This window comes from Balaenoptera musculus, chromosome 5, assembly GCF_009873245.2.
Source record: "Balaenoptera musculus isolate JJ_BM4_2016_0621 chromosome 5, mBalMus1.pri.v3, whole genome shotgun sequence".
NCBI lineage: Eukaryota > Metazoa > Chordata > Mammalia > Artiodactyla > Balaenopteridae > Balaenoptera > Balaenoptera musculus.
Window position 1 is genome coordinate 97,614,094 of NC_045789.1, and position 24,562 is coordinate 97,638,655.

Genomic DNA, 24,562 nt, shown 5'->3' on the forward strand with positions numbered 1-24,562 from the left:
AGTAATTGCCAAACAATATCTGTCAAGAAATTATACCATAATTTATTTAATCTCTACCCCCCCCTTTATTGGACAATTAAGCTCTTTCCAATTTTTTCCTATTATAAATGAGATTATATTGAAAACTTTTGTGCATAAGCCTTCATCCTTATTTAGGATTATTTCCTTAGGATAGATTCCCAGAAATGGAATTACGGGGTCAAAAGACTTGTAAGTTTTATGTCTCTCTTGGTACATGCTGCCAAACTACTTTCCAAAAGGCTGTGTGAATTTATATTGCCCCATCCTTTTATGAAAATAAATGCAAGGGAATGTAAACCCCTTAACTCTCAGGCACTCCTAGTCCCTGGAACACAGACAGAGCCAAGAAACTCCAATTTGGAGGTGACGTTAAAGGTCAGTGAAGCTGACCCCTACTGATGCTCGATCACAGAGGTGTGTTTTGTGGAGAGCACATCAAAGTTTGTTCCACAGTGGTGTTGATAATTGTACCCTCTCTGGGTTGGGTGGCCCCAGATTCTCTACACAACCTCATCCAGGGGCTAAGCCTGTTCATTTGTAATTTCACAGAAATTTCACAGCCCTGTTGCATGCTGGACACATAGTGGTTGCTCAATCCAGCTTGGCAGATTGGATATAGGTGATGAGACACACTGCCCGGATTGAAGCACTCTCATTGTGTCCCTGGGTAGACAGCTCTGGCAGGACACCAGAGGCAGCTTTGTGTTGGGACAGAACAGTTGGCCTCTGGTATGGCCAGAGCTCAAGGGCACCAGAGACCCTCAGTCCCCAAGACTCCTCTTCTATAGGGTCTTTGAAGTGTGGGACACTCTTAAAAAGCTTCCTAGAGACCCTTGCTCAAAGAGTCACATGACCAAGGAGGAATCATGTGACCAGAGAGGTAGAATCCATTTCTATCTCTTCTGCACCCAACGTGTCAAGCCCTCCTGGCCCTCCCTTCAAGGTACTACCCTGACTCAGACCTACCTGTGACATTTGCCCTGGTTATGTCCTTCAACCTGGCCTTCCTTTGCCCTTCAGGCTATATAGAACTCACCACTTTTCCAGATCCAGCTGAAAGCTGGCTCTGCTAACTCCAGGTAGTTTATTCATTCCATGGAGATTTATCCAGCATCCCCTAGGTACCAGCCCCTGGCCATGTGCTCAGGGTGGCAGTTAGACAAGCCTATTCTAGTCCTCGCACACACTTGATACTCTTAGAGCTCTACAACTTTGTATGTTGCTCCTCTCTTTCAACCTTCAAGATCTTTCTCTCTGCTTCTTTACCTGGTTCACCCCCACACTCATTCAAAATATCTTCATTAATATTCAACTCTGTGCCCAGGCACTGGCCAACATTAAGTCACTTCCTCTTCTTACAACCTTAGAAGGTAGTTACAGTGACCATTATTTTCATTTTATACATGGCAAAACTGAGGCACAAGAGGTAAGTCTCCTGTCTGAGGCCACACAGTCTTAGACTCTTAACCACTCTATTTTACTGCCTCTTTTAGTAAATACATACACTAAAGACAGCAAGGGCTACAAAGAAAAAGAAGAGAGGCTGGTGATAGACAATAAAAAGGGGGGACCTACTTTAGTTCACGGAGTCTAGGAAGACCACTCTAAGGAAGGGACATTTAACAGGATTCTTGAGGGTGACATAGCTGGATAAAGATAGGAGAAGAACCTCCCAGGAAGGGAGAACAGCATGTGTAAAGGTCCTGTGGCAGGAGAGGGCTTTGGGAACTCTAGGAAATGAAAGGACAGTGGGTTGGAGCTCACAGGACAAGGCAGCCTGTAAGAGAGGAGGTCAGAGAAATAGGCAAGGTCACATCATTTCAGAGCTTGAAAAATTTGGCTTTTATCCTAAGAGCAATGGGAACCATCAGTCAGGGGAAACCATGATCTTTTTGTTATGTTGAAAGTGATGCTCTGGCTACTGTGTAGGGAATGGGTCAGAGAGGGCTGGGCAGGGGAGGTTGCTGACCAGTTGGGAGGCTGATGCAGCCAAGCGGGCAAGAGATGATCATGGTTGGTCACTATAGTGGCAGGAGATAAAGAGATGGAGAGATTTTGAACATATTTTTGTTTAAGTCCTGATGGTGTCCCATGGGAATCTCCTTCCACACTTGTCAACACCAGCTAGCTCCAGCACCTTCTTTCTGCTCCCATGGGACCTCACCCTCTTCTCAGCCTCTTGTCACATGGGCAATGATCTCCACCTTATCTCCTCTGCTTCCTCTCTGGACTGTGAGCTATCTGTTGTTCATTGTTTTGCTTGCTGCTGCACCCCTACTTCTAGAACAGTGCCTGTCAGTTGGTAGGTGCTTGATAAATGCTTTTACAATTTGTTGAATGGGTCATTTACTGTGTACCAGTCTCTGAGCAAAGTTTTATGTGCATCATCTTGTGTGCTATGCTCAGAAATCCCATATGAGGTGGTTACTATTTCATCCTCATTTTACAGACGAAGCAAAGGCATAAAGGGTTAATTTCCTTTTTCACACTCATGTAACTATGAAGTATAGAGCCGAGGCTGGAATCCAGGTCTGCTGGTGACAAAGACCATGTGTGGGTCACCTAGCTATGCTCCCTGCCTGCACCTCCCTCCAGATGTGTCTATTAGGAGAGCAGGATTCTTGCTTGGATTGTCACTGCATTAGACATCCTGGCCCAGTGCAGGAGGCAGCAAGTAGTTGTGAATGAAACTCAACCAAATTTAGTATAGACATACAATGGAATATTGTTCAGCCATAAAAAGGAATGGAGTACTGATACGTATTACAACACGGATGAACCTTGAGAACAGTATTCTGATTGAAAGAAACTAGACACAAAAGGCCACATATTGTATGAGCCTATTTGTATGGTATATCCAGAATAAGTTAACCTGTAGAGACAGAAAGCAGATTGGGAATTACCAAGGGTTGGAGTTGGGATTCAGAAATGGAGAGTGACTTCTTAATGGGTCCAGAGATTTCTCTGTGGGCGTTGAAAATGTTTTGGTACCTAGATAGAGGTCATGACTGTACAACATTGTTATTATACTAGTTGCCACTGAATTGTTTAAGATGGTAAATTTTATGTTATATAAGTTTCACCTTGATAGAAAAATAATACATGGGAATGAAATGTATTGATACTAGCTTCAGGGTAGTAGTTAACTGAGGAGCAAGAAAAGGATCAAAAATGGGGCTTTAGCTAAACTATAATTTTTTATTTCTTTATAAAAGATCTGAAGCAAAAAAAAAAAAATCTGTCATTACTTGAGTTGTCGCTGGAAATTCTTTCATATAGAGAAATGAAATTAAGACAAAATGGAGTGCAATAGCCGAGCAAGAGGCAGAGTTGGCCAGATTTCAGCATAATTCTCTTTCCACCAAAGCCTCTGACTTTAACGTACAGGAGGGACTTCATACAGTGTGTTGTGGCCACAGTCCCTGTCGCAGAATGAATGCAATGTCAAAGTGAGACCTAACCACAGAGATCAGCTTCCCATAATTAGTCTCTCTTCCCTCCAATGGCAGAGGAGTTGTCTGAGACAGCAGGGCACATCAGAGTGGAGGGCTGGATCTCCCCAGGCAAAGCCAAATCCAAAGTCATGAAAAGAGCTGGTAGTGCTCAGGCTTGTAGGGGAGTGGAGTTCAGGCACCAACACTTACTGAGGGGTCTGTGGACACTGCCTGGACCCCACCACTGTGCACGTGCCAACGTGGCTTACTTTCAGAGTCACCTCTTGGGTGAGCTGCATTTGCCTCTGTTTTGCAGCTGAGAAAATGGAGGCTCAAAGGAGGAGCATGCTCAAGATCACAGGGGAATAAGACAGGGCTGGGATTCCAACCCTGTCTGCCTGGTGCCAGTAACCTGTGTTCACTGCAGTGCTTCCAGCCTGAGAACAGACCCTGGCACATAGAAGGTGTTGGATCAGCACTTGTTCAATGAATAAATGAATGGTAGCAAAACAAGACAAATTTTTAATGGCCCAGTAGTTTGGTAAAGATGCAAAGAATTCAAACCGGCTAAGGGGCAGGTGTGCTCATAGGTTATTTGTGCAAATATTAAGCGGTACAGTCATTCAGTGGTACCACATTTATATTGACAAATATATATGAAGAGTCTGAAAATTTTGCAGTCCTTTGTCTCAACACTTCTATTCTTAGGATTTAATTTGAAGAAAATTTAAAAAATGTAGGCAAGCTATGTGTACAATGATGATGATCATAGCATAATATGCCTTTTTATTTTGGTCTTATCTGTTCTACAGTTATAGATTGATTAAGTCAATGACACATCAACAAAAGGACTACTTTGTAGCCATTAAAATCTATGTTCTGCAAGAACATTTAATGACAAAGACAAGTGTTTATAATATGTTACTTAAAGGAAGAAAGTAGGCTACCAAATACTGTCTCTAGAGTTGGAACATTCATTTTGGCTTACAAAATAATATATTATCAGAAGATGAGACACCTCAATTTTAAAATACTAATGTGGCTGTATTGCCTTGTGAGGAGGTTATGGGTGTTTTGTACTTTGTACTTTAATTTCTACTGTGTTTTCTAAGTTTTCCATGAGGGACAATAAGCATATTCCTTTTGGTTTTAAAAAGTCAATAAACACTAACCCACTCTACCTATGCAATGGACAGTATCTTGTGTGGATGAAAAGAATGCCCTTTTTCTAAAAGAAATAAAACATTGATAATATAAAAGATTATTTGTGGATATTTATCTCAGTGTATTTTCTCTTCCTCCTCTTTTTTTTTTTTTTTTTTTGGTTCTTTAATGTATAATTTTAGCTCCTCTTCCTGGTACCAGATTAAAACATTTGGTTAAAGTCCCAAATTCTCTTCTTCTATACTTTCTCATTGATGAATTTGACAGCAAAGAGTCTTGAATTTTAGACATCTGGGAATGGCCGTGATTTTGGATTTGTTTTGTGAAAAGATGTATTTGTTCAGTTGAGCAAGTGTGAAGCAAATGCTTTCAGCGTGTCTATTAATCTTAGTGGCCTGAGTGATGTAAGGGTATGCTCACTCATGTTTTATGGTGTTTGGTTTCATAAAAATATGTTTGGTTTCAAGGCATTGGCCCCTGTTCTCTGTTTACTAGGAACGAGTTTGGAGTATGGAAGGCATCTTGAATTTTTTCCCAAACTTAATTTGTTTCTTAATCGTCGACTGGAACTTTGTGATGGTTATGACTAACACATTTTGTGAGTTCATGAAAACGTTTGTTTTAATAGGAAAAACCCCAATAGAATAGCACTAGAACCAGAAATGCCCGACACCATGTTTTACCAAAAGACTCCTGCTGGAGGGTTTGGGGATAGATCTGAATGGCTGTTTCTGCTTACCACACCAATGAGACATGGAGGCGTCTTCATTTTGGTCATGGATTCTAAAAGGTAAAGGAGTTAAAACAAAGGGATTTTCCACCAGAGCTGAGGAACTGCAGCCTGATTTATAATAGTTGGGACACAGGTGAAATTCTCTTTGGCTCACACCAGAACTGAGGTTAATAATGTGCCCAATGGCATAAAATTAGTTTGTGTCCTCAAGAATCATGTTAGAACATTCTTTATCTTCATCAAGCTTCAGAAGTATGAGATGGCATACAGTATTGGCTATGTTAATATTTAGTAAGAAGGTCCCAACACAGAAATGTGTGCATAGGATTTTGTAAGGAGAAAATAAAAAGAAAGAAAAAACACTCTACATTAAAAAAAGAGGAAAACATAGGCAGAACACTCTATGACATAAATCACAGCAAGATCCTTTTTGACCCACCTCCTAGAGAAATGGAAATAAAAACAAAAATAAACAAATGGGACCTAATGAAACTTAAAAGATTTTGCACAGCAAAGGAAGCCATAAACAAGACCAAAAGACAACCCTCAGAATGGGAGAAAATATTTGCAAATGAAGCAACTGACAAAGGATTAATCTCCAAAATTTACAAGCAGCTCATGCAGCTTAATAACAAAAAAACAAACAACCCAATCCAAAAATGGGCAGAAGGCCTAAATAGACACTTCTCCAAAGAAGATATACAGATGGCCAACAAACACATGAAAGAATGCTCAACATCATTAATCATTAGAGAAATGCAAACCAAAACTACAATGAGATATCATCTCACACTGGTCAGAATGGCCATCATCAAAAAATCTAGAAACAATAAATGCTGGAGAGGGTGTGGAGAAAAGGCAACACTCTTGCACTGTTGGTGGGGATGTAAATTGATATAGCCACTATGGAGAACAGTATGGAGGTTCCTTAAAAAACAAAATAGAATTACCATACGACCCAGCAATCCCACTACTGGGCATATACTCTGAGAAAACCATAATTCAAAAAGAGTCATGTACCAAAATGTTCATTGCAGCTCTATTTACAATAACCAGGACATGGAAGCAACCTAAGTGTCCAACAACAGATGAATGGATAAAGAAGATGTGGCACATATATACAATGGAATATTACTCAGCCATAAAAAGAAACGAAATTGAGTTATTTGTAGTGAGGTGGATGGACCTAGAGTCTGTCATACAGAGTGAAGTAAGTCAGAAAGAGAAAAACAAATACCGTATGCTAACACATATATAGGGAATCTAAGAAAAAAAAAAAAAGGTCATGAAGAACCTAGGGGTAAGACAGGAATAAAGACACAGACCTACTAGAGAATGGACTTGAGGAAATGGGGAGGGGGATGGGTAAGCTGTGACAAAGTGAGAGAGTGGCATGGACATATATACACTACCAAACGTAAAATAGATAGCTAGTGGGAAGCAGCCGCATAGCACAGGGAGATCAGCTCGGTGCTTTGTGACCACCTAGAGGGGTGGGATAGGGAGGGTGGGAGGGAGGGAGATGCAAGGGGGAAGAGATATGGGAACATATGTACATGCATAACTGATTCACTTTGTTATAAAGCAGAAACTAACACACCATTGTAAAGCAATTATACTCCAATAAATATGTTAAAAAATAAAGGTCAGAGAGAACTATAAGAAAATGTTTCTTGTTTTCCCTTTTTTTTTTTATGATCATGGAACTATGTTTGTTGCTCTCTACCTTTCACTATTTCTGAAATTCTTAATGATCAGGCATCATATTTATAATAAGAGACTCATTCATTTATCCAACAGAGAGGTGCCAATCACTAACGTTAGAGATTCAAAGATAACTAAACCACATATCTGCCATGAAGAAGCTTATAGCATCCCAGGGGAAACAGACAAATAGATTAGAAGTGAACAGTAGCCACGAGGGAGGTATGTTTGAGGTCAAAGTGTGAATCAAAAAAGCTGTGACCAATAAAACTCTTAGAGGAAAACATAGGAAGAACACTCTTTGACATAAATCACAGCAAGATTTTTTTTGATCCACCTCCTAGAGTAATGAAATAAAATCAAAAATAAACAAATGGGACCTAATGAAAGTTCAAAGCTTTTGCACAGCAAAGGAAACCAGAAAGATGAAAAGACAACCCTCAGAATGGGAGAAAATATTTGCAAATGAATCAACGGGCAAAGGATTAATCTCCAAAATATATAAACAGCTCATGCAGCTCAATGTTAAAGAAACAAACAACCCAATCCAAAAATGGGCAGAAGACCTAAATAGACATTTCTCCAAAGAAGACATACAGATGGCTAAGAAGCACATGAAAATGTGCTCCATCACTAATTAGTAGAGAAATGCAAATCAAAACTACAATGAGGTATCACCTCACACCAGTTAGAATGGGCATCATCAGAAAATCTACAAACAACAAATGCTGGAGAGGGTGTGGAGAAAAGGAAACCCTCTTGCACTGTTGGTGGGAATGTAAATTGATACAGCCACTATGAGAACAGTATGGACGTTCCTTAAAAAACTAAAAATAGAATTACCATATGATCCAGCAATCCCACTACTGGGCATATACCCAGAGAAAACCGTAATTCAAAAAGACACATGCACCCGAATGTTCATTGCAGCACTATTTACAATAGCCAGGTCATGGAAGCAACCTAAATGCCCATCAACAGACGAATGGATAAAGAAGTTGTGGTACATATATACAATGGAGTATTACTCAGCCATAAAAAGGAACGAAATTGAGTCATTTGTTCAGACGTGGATGGATCTAGAGACTGTCATACAGAGTGAAGTAAGTCAGAAAGAGAAAAACAAATATCGTATATTAACGCGTGTATGTGGAACCTAGAAAAATGGTACAGATGAACCGGTTTGCAGGGCAGAAGTTGAGACACAGATGTAGAGAACAAACGTATGGACACCAAGTGGGGAAAACCGCGGTGGGGTGGGGATGGTGGTGTGCTGAATTGGGCGATTGGGATTGACATGTATACACTGATGTGTATAAAATTGATGACTAATTAGAACCTGCAATATAAACAAACAAACAAAAAAAAACTAATCTTAAACTTTCTTTGGGTTTTTTGTATGGAAATATGTTAATATAAATGTTTCAGACATTACATGAAATTTCTAAAAATCTTATATGTTCTGGTATAATGTTATGTCATAATTCTAGTTATTACTTTAAAATGTATATCTCAGAAATAACTGAATTTCCTTGTCAATTGCATTATTATGAACTTTCATCAAATCTTTAACCGTGGTCATTTTTAAGTCTTTTGTCATTTACAGACAGTTCTGGGTGTACTCTGATGCTTTTGCAAAAATGTTCCTATAAAAGGGTTTCATCTTCAAGGAATTCATGGAAAAGACTCCGGCAAGTACAGGTTTCTGGTAACTGACTCTACTGCTGAACTGAATGAATAAGCATTTTCAGAACTCTAATGGAAAACTGATGAATTCATAAAAGTGCTAACAAAAGATCAAGATGAAAAAAAAAATTAATTACATGGGACTGAGTGAACTGATGAAGATGATTATAATTTTTGTGACTTTCTGTTTGAATAAAAAAAAAATCCCACAAGGACTCAGAGGCAAAAAATATAAAATCAGTTTTCACTGCAAAGTAAAGGAGCTGTTACAGTGGAGGATTACTGGACTGAATGTCAATATTATGACATAGTATGAGTGTGTTTCGTGTTTGGTAATTGCAATCATTGTTGCTTTTGTTGTGTTCATCCATTTACAATGCTTGGTGTCAGTTTATTTATCTCTTGTAAAAATAAAATACAGTGTGTGTGTGTGAAAAAAAAAAAGAACTGACTATATCAGAAATTAATGAAATAACGTCTACAAAAGAATACTTTGGCATATTGAAAATTAATTAAATACTATGTGTATATATGTTTGTGTGTATTTGCACATATATGCTATATCTGTGTGTATATACATATATGGTGTATATATACATATATGTGTGTGTTGTACATATATATGTTTATATATATAGTCTCTTGGTATGGAATGGAAGCTAATTTTCTGCTATTCAGGAAAAATATTGCTTTAAACTAAAAAAAAAAAAATAAAGCAGTGGCCATTATACTTATGTGTAGAGTCAAAATTTTAAAATAAATGAATGCACATGACTTGACCATGAGACAAAGATTTCTATGTATGAAAGAATATCATCTCTTTGAGTCTGGGTCTGGGTCTGGGTCACTCTGTCTAGTTATGTGTGTTTGAGAGCATGGGACCTAAAGACTGAGGTGGTCCATCCTGTAGGGAGCTGAGTGAGACACACACATGTGCTGGGGTTGAGGCTTGGCAACTTGTCAGTTTGAAGAATGTCATGAGTTAGTCTCTCTGAATCTTGTCTCCATCTACAGAGGCCATAACTTTACTGATGCATCTCTTGAATATTATAACATTGATGTACAGTTACCTCACTCCCTTGGATCCTGTGTTTCAGATGGATGACCTTCTTTCAAAATTTTAACTATAACAGAAGGATATCCTTTTTAGCAGGAAGTAGAGTGATAAAGAGCTCAACAAATTGGTTAGAAATCACTTTCCAGAAAGAGAACACAGGTTCTGCATTAGGTCTCCAGGGGTTTTCCAAAGAGATAGAGCATTAATTTGGATTGAGAGTTGTTTGTTTTGGCTGTTGAGAAGTCTTATTGTGGTGTTTGTTAGTTTTTAGCATCCCTTCCATGTTGTAAGTGGTTGAGTTTGCTCACATTGGTTATCTCTGAGTCAAAGGACTGTTATTAATTTATTACTGAAATATTTCTTTAGTGTCTGCTATGTTCCTGGCCTTTCTCAGAGCTGAGGGGACAGCGAGCAGAAAAAAACAAGATTCTTACCTTCATGGAGCAATAGATAATAAATACATAGACAAACAAATAAATAAGGAAATGGGTGACGGAAGGGTTGTGTGCAGAGGCTGCTTCTTGTTAGATCCCCATTGCTGGTGATGTTCATTTAGATCAATTTTGGTGTCAGTTGTCTGGACAGTGTGGACAACACCTGGACTTTGGGGTCACAGCCACCTGGGTCCAAATCACAGGCCTGGTGCCCATCAGCGTTCTTAGCTGTGTGACCTCGGGAGAGTTACATAACCACTCTGAACCTGTTTTTCTCATTTCTGCTTTGGGGACAAGGGTACTCCCTCTCAGGGCTGTTGTGACGATGAAATGCATTAAGGTAAGTGAAGTACGTGGGTCATATTCAGTGCTCAAAAACTGAGATACCTGCTCTTTTTTATTGGAGTATAGTTGTTTTACAATATTGTGTTAGTTTCTGCTGTACACCAAAGTGAATTAGTTATACATATTCATATATCCACTCTTATAGGTCATTACGGAGTAGTGAGTAGAGTTTCCTACGCTATACAGTAGGTTCTTATTAGTTATCTATTGTATATATAGTAGTGTGATACCTGCTCTTTTTACGCTATCTCCATCTCCTATTGCTGGTTCTGTTGGGATTGCTGGAATCCTAAATCGAACAGCTTTTCCCTGTTGTATCATCTCCAGAAAAGTAGCTCTGCAGGACACTTGTGACTTTTCCAGTTGTCGTGTGGCTTTCTTTACTGGTCATAATCTGAATAATGGCCACCCGAGGATGTTCATGTCCTAACCTGTGAATATAGCAAAGGGGCTTTGCAGGCATGATTAAGTTGAGGGTCTTGAGAGAGGGAGGAATATCTTGGATTAACTATGTAGGCCACTGATGTCATCGCAAGGGTCCTTATAAGAGGGAGGCAGGAGGGTCAGAGTTACAGAGAGAAGGTGATGTGAGGATGGAGGCAGAGGGAAACAAAATCAGAGGGAGAAGATGCTATAATGGCTTTGAAGGTGGAGGAGGGGACCAGGAGAGGAGAAGTGTAGGCGACCTCGAGAAGACAGAAAAGGCAAGGAAACAGCTTCTCCTCTAGAGCCTCCAAAAGGAACACAGCCCTGTGAACCCATTTCAGACTTCTGGCCTCCAGAACTGTAGGTTAATAACCGTGTTGTTTTAGGCCAGTAAGTTTGTGATAATTTGTTATAGCAGCAACAGAAAACGAACACAGGTGACAACGGGAGACCCTGCCTGAGTTCCAGGCAACAGACAGAGTACGGGTCTCTGGGGCTGGGCTTCTTAACATGATTTCTGAAGCTCGAAATCATGGTTTGAAGCCCAACTCTACCACCTACTAACTGTGCGATTTTGAGAATGTGACAGTCTCTCTGTACCTCGGCGTGCCTTCTATAAAATAAGATGAAAGCATACGTTTAGAAAATATATTAGGACGTTGTCACGTGGTGAGTGCTCAATGAACAAAAATTATTAACATAAATGAGTTCTCACTGAAATGAATGGCTGTCTCCCTGGAATAGCGGAGGATGAATGAACTGTTGCCAAGGTGCTGGTTGAAACTCACCAGTTGTTTGAATGTTAGGAAAGATGATTTTAGTTAGTATACATGTCCATTTCCTTACAGAGTCTCTTTCAGCTGGGGCCAATGGTAGTGTCTTTCCCTTCCTGTTCACATATGGAAAGGGATGCAAATTGGATGACAGATGCTTCTCAAAACTCTGTTTTGTCTTGGTTATAATTCAAAATTCATGTTGAAGCTCTAACAGCCAAATAAAATGTTGCCCTTTGAACTTTTTGCAATTCCATTTGTCTCTGGTAGATCACAGGCTGCTTTGTTTCTGCTCTGCACAGAGTTATTCCCTGATAATTCTGAAAATCAGGGAGAAAGCACATTCACATGAAATGGTTGTGATTTTTCTAAGTTTATCTAGTTAAGGTCATACTGTTCTCTAATGTGGTTTTATATTTGAAAAACAGAAGACACCATTTGTGTGAATTTAACCTAAGGAAATAGTTCTTAATTCAATAAAAATATCTACATATAAAGATGTTCATTGCAGCATTAAAAACAACCAAAAAATCAGAATAAACTATAATGTTACAAAATAGGAGAATTGTTAAATATATTGTGGGATAGTCACCCAGTGGAATATTATGAAGCTAGGTTCAAAGTGTGGTTATAATAGGGAAAGTATTTGCAATCCACTGTTAAAAGAAAAATCAGGAGATGAAATCTGTTCAGTGTAAATATAATGCTTTTTATGATTATAGCTCACACATTAACAGCTTAGCAGGAAATATACCAAAATACTGTCATCTATTGTGTTAAGGTGGTGGAATTTTGAATGCTTTTTGAATTGCTTTTTTTCCCTTCTATTTTCCAAATATTTAGCAATATATTTACATATCTAAGGGAAAAAAATAGTTAAAAAAACAAAGCAATAAGCCAAAGCTTCAAAACAGTACGGAGGATGTCCAAGAAAACTATGAATGTACACTTTTATCTAAACGAAAACACCTAAAGAGTTCTAATTTCTTAGATCAGTGCTGATGGCAAGAAAACAGGGGTGAGAAGTCTTGGTCATTAGCACTTATCAGGGCATGTGGAGACCTTTCTGGCACATACACTTTCTAGCTTAAAGTCAACCAATTTGGTTTCATGAAACAAAGAAGAATTTTTCCTTCCAAAATAATTCAGTTCTGATCATATCAATAATCCCCATTTCAGCACAGGGGCTACAGAAAAAAGAAAGAGGAAGAATGGCTATTATTTACTGAGGGCTGGCTATGTACCAGGCTCTGTGTTGAGTGTTTTACATGCACTGTCTTCACTCATCCTCACAGGTCTGTTAGGTGGGTACCATTATATGGGTTTTACAGACGAGGTGCTCAGAAGAGTGAACACTCGTTGGGGCAGAGGCAGGTTCAGACCTGAGCTGTTGGACTCCTAAGCTCATTATTTCAACCAGGAACTTGACCTAACTAGGCTGCCCTGAGACCTTAAGCTAATTCTGTATAATACTCTATTTTTAAGAGATGCAACACTGTCTTGCTAGATCTGTAGTTCCCTGCCGTGGCTGTGCAAGGGGAATTTTTAAGTTTAGTTTAGTTTCAAATAGGCAACACACAATGGTGTTTGAAAAATTCATATAATAGAAGTATATATAGTGAGAATAAGTCTCCTTCCCACATCCATCTCTCATTCTCCCGTTTGTCTTTTCTGAGAAAACCATCGCAAATGGGGAGCACTAAATAAATACAGGTATCAGGGACCCATTCTCACGTTTTAATGACTTAAAACCTAGGTTTGCCCAAGAACCTGAATTTTTTAACAGGCTTCCCTGATAGTTTGGATGCAGGGCCTGGGGCTGAGGATCATTGTTCCAGTGATACAGTGGTGTCTAACCAAAGAAAAAAATAGTAAATAGCAAATTCACACTGCTTATGTCAACAATATTTCACTTGCATACAGCCTTTCAGGAATATAGGTGTTTGATAAAACTAGTTCACCTTTTCTTGGATTTGCAAAATCCAACAATTTTAGAGAGTGATATATTTTATTTGGAAATGTTTCTCAGCAGAGGTAGATTTGAAAATGATCTCAGGATTCTGTGTGTCCTCAGACTCCAGCTGGTGCCTGGGAAGGAGCACTGACTTAGGGGAGACTGGGTGTCTCAGTCAGCTCAAGCTGCTGTAACAAAATACCACATACTGGGTGGCTTAAACAATGGCATTTATTTCTCACAGTTCTTAAGGCTAGGAAGTCCAAGATCAAGGTCCCAGGCAATTTGATTCCTGGTGAGAGCCCTCTTCCTGGCTTATAGATGCCATCTTCTTGTTGTGTCCTCACATGATGGAGAGAGGGCACTCTGGTCTCTCTTCCTTTCCTTATAGGGACACTGATCCCACCAAGGGGGGTCCCACCCTCATGACTTTATCTAAATTAATTACCTCCCCAAAACTGCACCTCCAAATACCATCACACTGGGGGCTAGGGCTTCAACATAAGAATTTTGAAGGAACATAAACATTCGGTCCAGAACACTGGGCTCCAGTCCACTCTACCAATGTCCAGCTGAGAGTTCTTGGGCTACTTCGATTGTCAGGCTTTAGTTTCCTCATCTATAAAGTAAGCTGATTGGACCTGCTCAAGGGTTTCCAAAGTGATCTCTAGGGGGATCTGGAGCTCTCTCTGGGGCTGAGATGGAGGAAGGAGGTGGTAATTGGGCAGGTAGATGTCTACCTTAATAGACCAGACGCTTCCTCACCCTCATCATTCCGCAAGAGCATTTATCTATCTACCTACCTATCTATCTATGCATCTATTATCTATCTATCAAATCATCTATCATCTCTCTATCAAATCATCTATCATCTATCTATCTATCTATCAATCATCTATCTATCTACCTATCTATCATCTATCACCGTTTTAGTATTAGTTAAACTCCAGACTGCTCAGATTTCACCAGCTTTCCCACTAATGCTCTTTGTCTTTTCCAGGACCCAATCCAGGATACCACATTGCAGTTAGTGTTTTATTTGATTTTGCCTTTGATTAGATTTTATTCAAACTAATGGTTCCAGAATAACAACACAAAATGCTTGATATCCACTGGATTAACTGCTCACTATGTGTCTTCCACTTATTTGGGCTTAAGGCAGACATGTATGACGATTAACTGATGCAGGGAAATGAGTAAGGTCTTTGGAGTCAGGCAGAGCTGGTCTCTGGAGGTCTCTGGATATCTACTCTTGGAGGATATCGGACAATTCACTGAGCCTCCCTGAACTTCAGGATTCTCATTTGTAAAATGGGAGAGTAACACCTAATTTGCACATTCTGAAGATAAAGTGAGTTTGGCACAAGATGCAACTGTAAGTGACATTTTGGCTCTGGGGGCTGTTTTCCACGTCCATACGGTGCTACTGACCCTCAGTTTTAGGGCTGCCTAGGCCACCACCTGGCTATACTATTGGTGCTGTCCTCCTGACACGCTTGTCCCCATGCCACCTGAGCCTTTTAAACATGTACATGTGCCTGGAATAATATTTAACAGCAGGTTGCTCTCCTGCTCCAAGGAAATGCCCTCTGATATCCAGTGTTTTTTCATACTGTTGAGGTGGGATTTAAAACATGCATCCTGATTCATTTATTTGAAACTAGAAAAACATTACACAATTAATACATATTAATCATGGAAAAATTAGACTATATGGATAAACAACAACAACAAAAAAGAAAATAGAAATCAGCTGTTAATCAGACCACCCAGAAATAATCCTGTTATCATTTTGGCATCTACATCTGGAAAGATACATATTCTCTCTCTCTCTCTTTTAAATTATACTATTCTATGCATTACTTTTTTGGAGAATCCTATTGTCATTTACTCTATATTTACTCATATTTCCATATAATAAATATAATTCTGTAATGTAATTTAAAAATGATATTATAAGTTTGTATGGAAATTGTCTTAACTAATTCCTTATTGTGGGATGGTTTGGTTGTTTTCAAATTTTGCTTTTGCCAGTAACATTGCAATACGCATCCCTCTAGTGAAATCTTTGTGCACTATTCTCCAATTTGGAAATTTGAAGCTGGCAGCTGTCATACTCGGCCCACACCCTCCTTTCCTCTTGCTTCCCTTTGCAGAGTCCCCTGTGTGGTTTGTTATGTGTATGGTGAAGGGTATGCTCCTTTGAGGGCAGCGAGCACGTGTTATTCATCTTCTCCTCTCTGATACATGGCACCATTATGAGCTCTCCATGTGTTCCTACTGTGTCTGCCTCCCTGAACTTGTGCCCCCATTGCTGGTTCTGCTTGGATATTGATGTCTGGGTTCTTCACTCTGGTCCATCCCCTTACTCATTCAGTAGAGATCAGTTGAGAACCTAAGACGTGCAAAGCAGGAATCCAGACACTGGGGAAACAGGGCAAATAAGACAGAAAATGGTCCTGCCCTCAGGGAGTGGTGCTGTAGAGCGGTAGGCAGACAACAAGCAAGGGGAACAAACGCAGTGTTAACCTCAAATAGCGGGAAGTGCTGGAAAGACCAGAAAGCACTTAGGAGGATGGAAAGTCTTGGGAAGGAGATCAGAGGAGGTTTCCCTGAGGAGGCAATGTTAGAGATCTAAAAGAGGCAAAGGTGTGACCAATGAATCTGGGTGGACGAGCGGTCCCTGTAGAGGAGTAGCGGTCCCTGTAAGGATCCTGCAGCAGGAATAATCCTGCCTGTTCCCAGGAAGGAGATGAGATAGCCGGGAGAGAACAAGGGCCAGGGTGTTGAAGATGAGCTAGGTTATGCTGGGCTACATCATGCTAGGTCATGGAGGCCATGGGGAGGAGTGTAAATTGTATTTGAAGTTCAGTGGGAAGGCCTTGAAGGAAACAGGAGAGGAACATGATCTGGTTTTCATTTTCAAAAGATCACTCTGCTCAAAATTTATCCTAAGCCAAAATTATCCAGATGACAAAGCACTCAGCAGGGAGAATGATAACTCCTCAGCAGATACTGATTTAGAGGAAGGAACAGGGTTTTCTGAGTTTTAGTCTCCTGAGCTTTCCAAATTTCTTTTTGTGGCAGATACTGTTATAAAATCAGTATTTGTTCCCCATCTGCTTTTGCTACTACAATTCCAATTTTGTCAGCTGGCAATATAGGTCCACTGCCTAGCCTCATTTGCCGGTGGCCTTGGGAGGCATGTGACATGATTATAGCCAATAAGGTATATATATATAAAAAAAAAATTGAATGGAGAATTCTAGAAAGATTTGCTTTCCGGAAAGCACCATACACAATTGGTACCCACCCCCTCCTTCTCCTCTGCCTGTGATGAGCACAGAGGTGATGTTTCAAGCACAGAGTCATCTTGATGACAAGCATGAGGATGAAAGATAACATGTTAAGGATGAAATGGTGGGAAAAGAGAAGCAGGCTGGGTCTCAGGGGCTTTAATGAGCAGCTGAACCCATGCCAGCGACCCCTTGACTTTTTGTTGTGTGAAGAAATAAAAACCCTTACTAGTTTAAGCTGCTGTTACTCAGATATTCTGTTGATTGCCGCCAAAACATTCCTAAGTGACGCATTTATCACTGAGGAAAAGTGAGCGCTGACTTCATTAGTAATTCCCCGGAATAATATGCAAATCATTAAAAGTCTGAACAACCCAATGTGTTTAAATTGAAATGATTACTGAACCCAACTTGGGAAGCCTGAGTTTTGTGGATTAGGGTCCAGGATCTCCATGCTAAACCTAAGTCTACTTGATATTACCCAAAGAAAAACAAACCAGAATCAAACTGAAGGAATGGTTGAACTTCAGATAAATATTTGTTCATAACAACTGATATTAGTTCCTAAAAGATGTTTCCAAGGTTAAAAGACAATTTTGAAAAAATATTGTTTGACATTATTTTGCTTTAAAGAAACTCTGTATGTTTCCACTTATATATTTACTTTCTGCCATGAAAGAGGAGGATTTTATTCACTTCCTGCTCCCTACCACCCCCAACCTCCTGATTTTTGTTAGTTACATTATTATTTTGGGATTGCCTGGAATGATCATGTTTATATTCTGTTCTGCCAACTCATTCCCACTGTTCGTCTGTCTTGGTTCTGTGATTAAATGAGTTCAGTACTTACTGTTGTCCTTTTCTCCACGGCTGGGTGTTTAATTTTGATTCATGCCTTGTACGCTGGATTTCATCATCAGATATTTCTCAGGAAGCGCTTTGTTACTATAGCCCTTGAATTCCTGCATGTTTAAGAATGTTTCTTAACATTCTTGCATGTTAATGCATGTTTCTTTTATAGACAGCAGAATTTGACTGAGTAGAAAACTCTTTGGGTCACCACCCTTTTCCCCTTAGAACGTGATAGATGTTGTTCTGTTTACTCGTGTTGAGTGTTGTTTTGGAATGAGAAAAATCTTGTGATTCTTGTTCTTTGTATGAGGCAGACGGAACATTTCCCCTTGAATTTCAGTATCTTCACAGTGCATTCGCCGATGTTGCCAATTCTGCTTTTTTTCCCCTAGGATACGGTGTGTCCTTTAAATCTAGAGATACCTAGCTTTCTTTACTTCAAGAGCCTTTTAAGTTTTTTCCTGTCCCCTCTTTTTTTCTGTTCAGAATACCAGTTTGTGTTCCTCAGTTCGTATTGTCTTGTCTGTCATCATTTTTATCTCATTTTTCCTTTCTATTTCGTTTCATGTGATTTCTTACACTTGGCCTGTGCTCTCAACAGTATTTTCTGCTGCTTCTAAGTTGACTTTCATCTCTCTAATTGCTTTATTTTTATCTTCCATTTATTTCCTGAGCTCTGCCGGTTCACTCTTCAACTGGTTTTCTTCTTATTTCTCTTTTGATCACTTCTATTGCTTCTTTGAACTTTCTTTTATGAAAAACTATGCTGTCAGTTCGTTTAAGACTGAAGAGAACTAATTTCTTTGTTCTCTGGAATAGATCATTCATGTCGTGTGTATTTTTAATCTGCCTTCTGTATTTGTTTTTTTCTTCCTCTTGCAATACCCATGCTGGGGCCCTTGCCGCCTGGTTTCTTTCTCAGTATTACTCAAATATGAGTAGGTGCATCCAGCTGTTTGACTAACAGTAGTGCAGAGGGGGGTGGGAGCATTGTTAGCTGGGCTCCAAATTTGGTTGTGGTCTCTGCCCTCCCACCCAACAAGCCTTGATGAATTGTTTCCTTCAGGCTTTTGTCTCCAGAGGGTCAGTGTAGCTCATAATGAAACATTTAAAGCTATGACTCCAGGGTTCTCTCTCCCAAGCCCTACTCACCCCTTTTCACGTCCAGGCTCTCCCAATCAGAGACTCCTTGTAAACAACAAACATGGCGAGTCTTCTTGGTTCCTCTTCATATATTTGCCACTCCCTTCCCCCTGTCTATCTGCAATGTGGAAACAGAGTTTTACAGGGATGTTCTGACTTCTCCTGTGTGAGGTCCACAGCACTGGAGCCCACCAGTATCTCCCTTTCTATCCCCTTCTGTAACACCTCCTTCCTCCATCCTCAAAGCTAAGCATGGCCAGATGGATTGCTTGGCCAGCAAAATGTGAGTGGAAGTGACATGAATCACCTACATGCTTTCATTCCCTTCCACAGTGAGCTATGAAGCCTCAAGTTATGATGGTGGTACAGGAAGATGGTGGAGTTGGCCACGTCCCTGAGTGCCTACTCTGTTGCCCCATGTTGAGCATGTAGCTATAGCAATATTGTAGCAACAACAAAGTGTAGCAATAATAACAACAGCAATAAACAACATAAAAACTTTGCTGTCTTAAGCCACTGAGATTTGGGATTTGTTTGTTACTCCTGCATAAACTAGCCTCTTTGACTAAAACAGGGAAAGAAAAGCCAACAATTTCTGTATCAAATGGTAGGAAGTGCAGACACAGAGGAGGTTGGAAGGGCTGGTTGGAAGGTGCGCATCAGAGCAGAGCATTCATCAGCCGTCCTGGACGCTGACCAGCTTCATGGTTTCCCTGAGTGTTGGAGGGGAAATTTCATAGAGTCTCCAAAGGAAGGTCTCTTGTTGCAGAGGGTTTCAGATTTCTTGTGTTCACCAGGAAACAAAACAATAGAACTTTTCTGTTTCTCTCTGCTTCCTTTCATATATCTTCTTGTGCACCAAATTTAGTGCCATTGACAGCTTTATTTACTACCTCTGAACAAACTTGGCTGATTTCTGATGGGTTATACTGATCATCTAACCCTGTAAGGTGATCATGGGAGCTCATGGGAACAGCTGTCTTCAGGTCTTCCTGCAATTTATGGTCTGTAAATGCTTTCTTCTATTTTGTTTAAAAAAATAAGGTATTTCTCCTCTCCACAATTAAAAAATGCGTGTGCAATCCTAGACATTCTTTAAGAATAAAGCATTACATCTTTGATGTACTATTGAGCCTAGAGACAGTGATCTTAGCTCCAGTCTTGTTTCCCTAAAATCCAGCATGCATGTTAGACCACAATAATATCTCTTCCCTGGAACCAGGCAATCTAGGCTTAAACCCCTGTCTTGCCATTCTTTAATGGCACAGCCCTGGAAAAATTGCATAAACTTTCTGGGCTTATTTTTCTCATCTGTAAAAATGTGATAATAAAAATGGACTTTTTCATCCCTTAGGAATATTGAGAACAGCAAATGCGCTGATATCTGGGAAAGCCCCTGGAGCAGTGCCTCACCCCAAGTGGACACTCAGGACAGATTTCTTGAAAGCATCTTATAAATTTTGCAAATGGCATATCCATTCATTCATTCATGTACTCAACACCTATAGAGTTATTTATAGTAACATAAAGAAGTGATAGTCAAATTAAGGTACCAATTAAAGTCAAGTGTTGTACATATCCTGAGATTCCAACAGCTAAATTTGTGTGCTTACTCTGTGCTCAAGCACCAGGCCAAGGCTTTACATAGGCCGTCTCATTCAATCCATACAACTCTCCATGTATTACTATCATTATCCCCATTCTAGACAGAAGGTAACTGAGGCTTAGGAATGTGAAGGAATTGGTGCAGCTCACAAAGCAGCAGAGTTGGGATGGGTGGTGCAGGCAGTGTGACTCAGAGTGTGTATGCTTATCTAGAGCGCTTGCAGAGATACCATAGATGCTGGAAGCCAACTGCTGCCTCAGGATGGATGGTCACGAAAGGTCGTCTGGAGAAATGGCTGCGTGAGCTCAGCCCTGAACTTTGAGTAGGCGGTGCCCATTCAGAGGAGACCTGAGCATGGGCAAAGATGGTCACAGAACAGAACTGTTGAAAGCATGGAGTTTTTGAAGGTCAATGTTGGAGAAGGCTTGAGTAGTAGGCAGGAATCTGATCAAGACATCAAACAAAGGTGCTCAGACACTGATGAGACCAGTGATAGTTAAGCATGAGTCTAATATGACTGGTTTGCCATTAGTGTTTGGTAAATGGATTCTAGCCAGGGTTATTAGAACTCTTGGTAACTCCAAGTGTTTTAAAATTCCCAGCTGGGTGTGGAAGAATAAAATTGCTATTGTTTCTAGGGTCTATAGGCTCCTTTTTACCTAGGGTCATATCTCATCATGTTTGCATTTCTGGAACCAAATATAGCATCTGACCCGTGACTAGCACTCGAGAAATTGTTGGCTGAGTGAGGGAATAAATGAATGACTAAGTAGATTAAGGATAGTAGCCAAGATGGAGGAAAACAGCTAGACCAGATTGTTGGAATGCTCCAGTGCTGGTCTGGTAGAGGATGGGCTCTGCTGGGGGATGGGAGGTGAGTGGTGGGACTCTATCCCACAGTGTGCTCTGGCAACTTCAAAAGCGGTTTGGATGATCTGGGGATCTTTGGAAGCAGGACTACGTAGTTACGCGCCTCAGGTGGGAGATTTTCATGTGGTTTGTTAAAGCAACTCCCTGGCTGTGGGTGGGGCTTTTTGAGGTGGGCTGTTAGGTGTCCTATGATAATTTAGGATCTAGAGGGAAGCTGATTCCAAAGAATGTTGCTTGTTTTTGTTTCTCAGAAAGCATGTTTCTGAGTGAAGCCTTAAGGACTCTTGGGAGTGTTCACAGCCTGGAGGGGGTTGAGATCGTCTGGCTCTTATGCCTGTGAGCCCCTTGAAGGTAAGGACCATGACTTAGTGCCCTCAAGCCCAGTGTGGCTCAGAGCACGTGTGTTTAACCACTATCTATGGAGCCTCTAGTGATACACATAGGAACTAGGAGCAGACTACCACCTAAGGGTGGATGGTCACCAAAGGCCTTTTGGAGAAATGGACGCCCAAGATCAGCCCTGAAGTGTGATGAGCAGATGCCCAATCAGATGGAGGAACCCTGAGCGCGGGCCTGGTTATAGAGCAGGTATGCCAGGTAACTGCAGACAGTTCAGCGTGGAAACACAGAGTCTACGAGGGCTCTCTGAGGATCAGAAACTAGGGTTGCCCTGCTCCATGGCCCTCGACTGACCTCAGACCCACTTGCTGTCGTGGGAAACCGCCCTCCACACTGACAACTGCCCCCAGAGTTACCCATGGTCCTCTGCTTCCCTGCCCGAGGGGCCTGCTTTGGAGCCTGTTCAGCCAGACTGTGGGCTGCCAGGAGGGCTGGAAATGGGAAGCCCCAGGGGCAAACCACAACCCATGTGTGACACGGATGGTGGATAAATACCCCAGCCTCCCATCTTTGATGAGACCACTCTGAGGTGTGTTCTACCCAGCTCCTCAGGGTCCCCAGGGGGATGGAGACGCAGCTGCTCACAGTGTTAATCTACTCAGTAATATACCATGTTTTTGGTTTTATTATCCCTCTTCTGCCTCACTTTCCTCACTTTCTACTTTATGTCGCCAAATCTTTGTCTTAGGGTTTGCTTTAGGGAAAACCAAGCTGCCAGGCAAGTACTATGATACCCTGTGTTATGTATACAGTTGATGCTCAATAAATATTGCTGGAATGTATGACATTTGTATAATCCCCTCACCCCACCCCCAAACCACGATTAACACTGCAGAAGAGTTAGTGCACAATTCACTGACCTCTGGATGGGGCCTCTCTGGATCAGTCCCTGTCTGCCCCTGGACCTCCCGTTTGGAGACACTGCTCCCCTCCCATCCACAGATGGTCCAGTCTCATCTTCAAACTTGCCCGAGGCTGGCTCAGGCCCACCTCGGTGCAGATCTGGACTTAGGGGGCCCAGGATACAATTCTAGCGGCCAAGTGTTCACACCTGGCTGCCCTCAGGCTGCAGCCCTCCTGCATGCCTGCTACCCACCAGGACTGGAGTGACATCTGCCTTGATGAGATCCTTGTGAAAATCTCAGCTGCACTAAATTACTTGCTTGGCAGCTCTGCTTGGAATTGTCATGTGGCTGTGCCCTGATCAGGAACCGCTGTTGTTGAAAGCGCTCATCCTTCCCCCTGACTCACCAGAATCAATCTCCTAAGGGTAGCATCTGCCCAGGTTCAAGCCCAGATTTATGAGGAATCAGGCTTTAAATTTGGAGTTATACCGACTGAGGTTTAAATCCTACCTCCACCATTTACTGGCAGGATGAATTTGGGTAAGATAGTAATCCTCCCTGAGCCTTGGTTTGCTCATCTGTAAAATGGTGATAGTAATACCTGTTTCAAGGGGCTAGAGATAATAAATTTAGGGTGCTGTATATTTGCTCAGCACATAGTAGGCCCAATGATTTTCTGCTGTCTCTTCAGTCTCATTTGGATTGTTGGCCCTGCTCGTGGTCCCTTGGTCTTGACCCTGCCTCCCTCTTCTTTCTCCATCTTAACTCGCAACCCATCATGCCTACTGCAGAGAAGGTCTGAATTATGACCCAGGAGCATGGTCTCTTAATTGGGTCATTGTTCTAACTGTGTTTTCTTCAATTCTGAATCTGTCTCTTTGACATTCATTCATCACAGAGCCAATTGTATTCACCATATTTTCTTATTTTCTATATTCTTGATGCTCTAGCATATATGGCCTCACTGCCCTGGGAGAGACTGCCCTTCCCAGGGCTCACCAGTTTGTGGAGACAGCAAAGGGCTGGACTGGGAGTGTTCCTCTCCTGTGCAAAGTCCAATCCAGAGCCCAGACCCCCAAAGAGCTCTTTCACCCAGGTCTCACACACCAAGCCAACGTTCTCCCTGCCCTAAGTCATCCCAGTGACAGGTGCCAGGCACCCGGGGACAGTCCCTATGCCCCAAAATTGGCTGAAATTTTTGAAACTAGCCAATCCCCTTCACCCGTTCCTGCCTCATCTTTCCAGTGGAAAATGTAATAAAGGTCCTGGTCTAGCGTTTTCTCTCTCTCCCTCTGCCTCCTGACCAACCAGGTGCTTCCCCAGGTGGCCCTGGGTGTCGTGGTCTCCCCATGTCATCATCAGGCACCTCTATAAATTAAAATCCCATGGGTCCATTTTGAGATAGTCCTACTTTTGGGAAACAGATGGAGTGTTTAAGTTGTTATTAATGATTCTGATTATTAACTGGGTACAAATTTCTTAACCAAGGCCCTTTAGGGTGCTCTGGGTAAGAAAGTGCTAGAACCAGGTCTCATGGTTTATGACCAGTGAGACTCTTCACCATCTCACCTGTGATCCCTGAAATGTGAAGAGTGGATTCCAATTCAATTTGGATCAGACACCTATTTTCGGTATCGTTTTGAAAATTATAAAATAAATACCTTTGTTGTGAAAAATTAAAGCAATATAGAAGTATGTAAAGAAAAATGTGAATCCCTTTCCACAAATATCCTCCTTTGAATCCTAGTCCTCAAAGAGTCCCATTAACAGACCTGTGTGCACATCCTTCCACACTTTTTTTTAAACTCTACACAAACATG

The 24,562-nt window shown here is 41.1% G+C and overlaps 1 protein-coding gene across 7 annotated transcripts in view; it reads right to left on the reverse strand.

Moving 5' to 3' along the window:
* Window positions 1-24,562, reverse strand: part of C1QTNF7 (C1q and TNF related 7) — a 129,821-nt gene that overhangs the window by 34,957 nt on the left and 70,302 nt on the right. Inside the window, exon 1 of one of the 7 annotated variants that reach the window (XM_036851942.1) lies at window positions 19,032-19,091. The exons of 5 other annotated variants lie outside the window; for them this stretch is intronic. The gene's annotated coding sequence lies outside the window, so the exon portion shown is untranslated. Of the gene's footprint in view, window positions 1-17,877; window positions 17,948-19,031; window positions 19,092-24,562 lie in introns of those variants that run through there. One more of the 7 variants, XM_036851945.1, reaches the window with a different exon arrangement.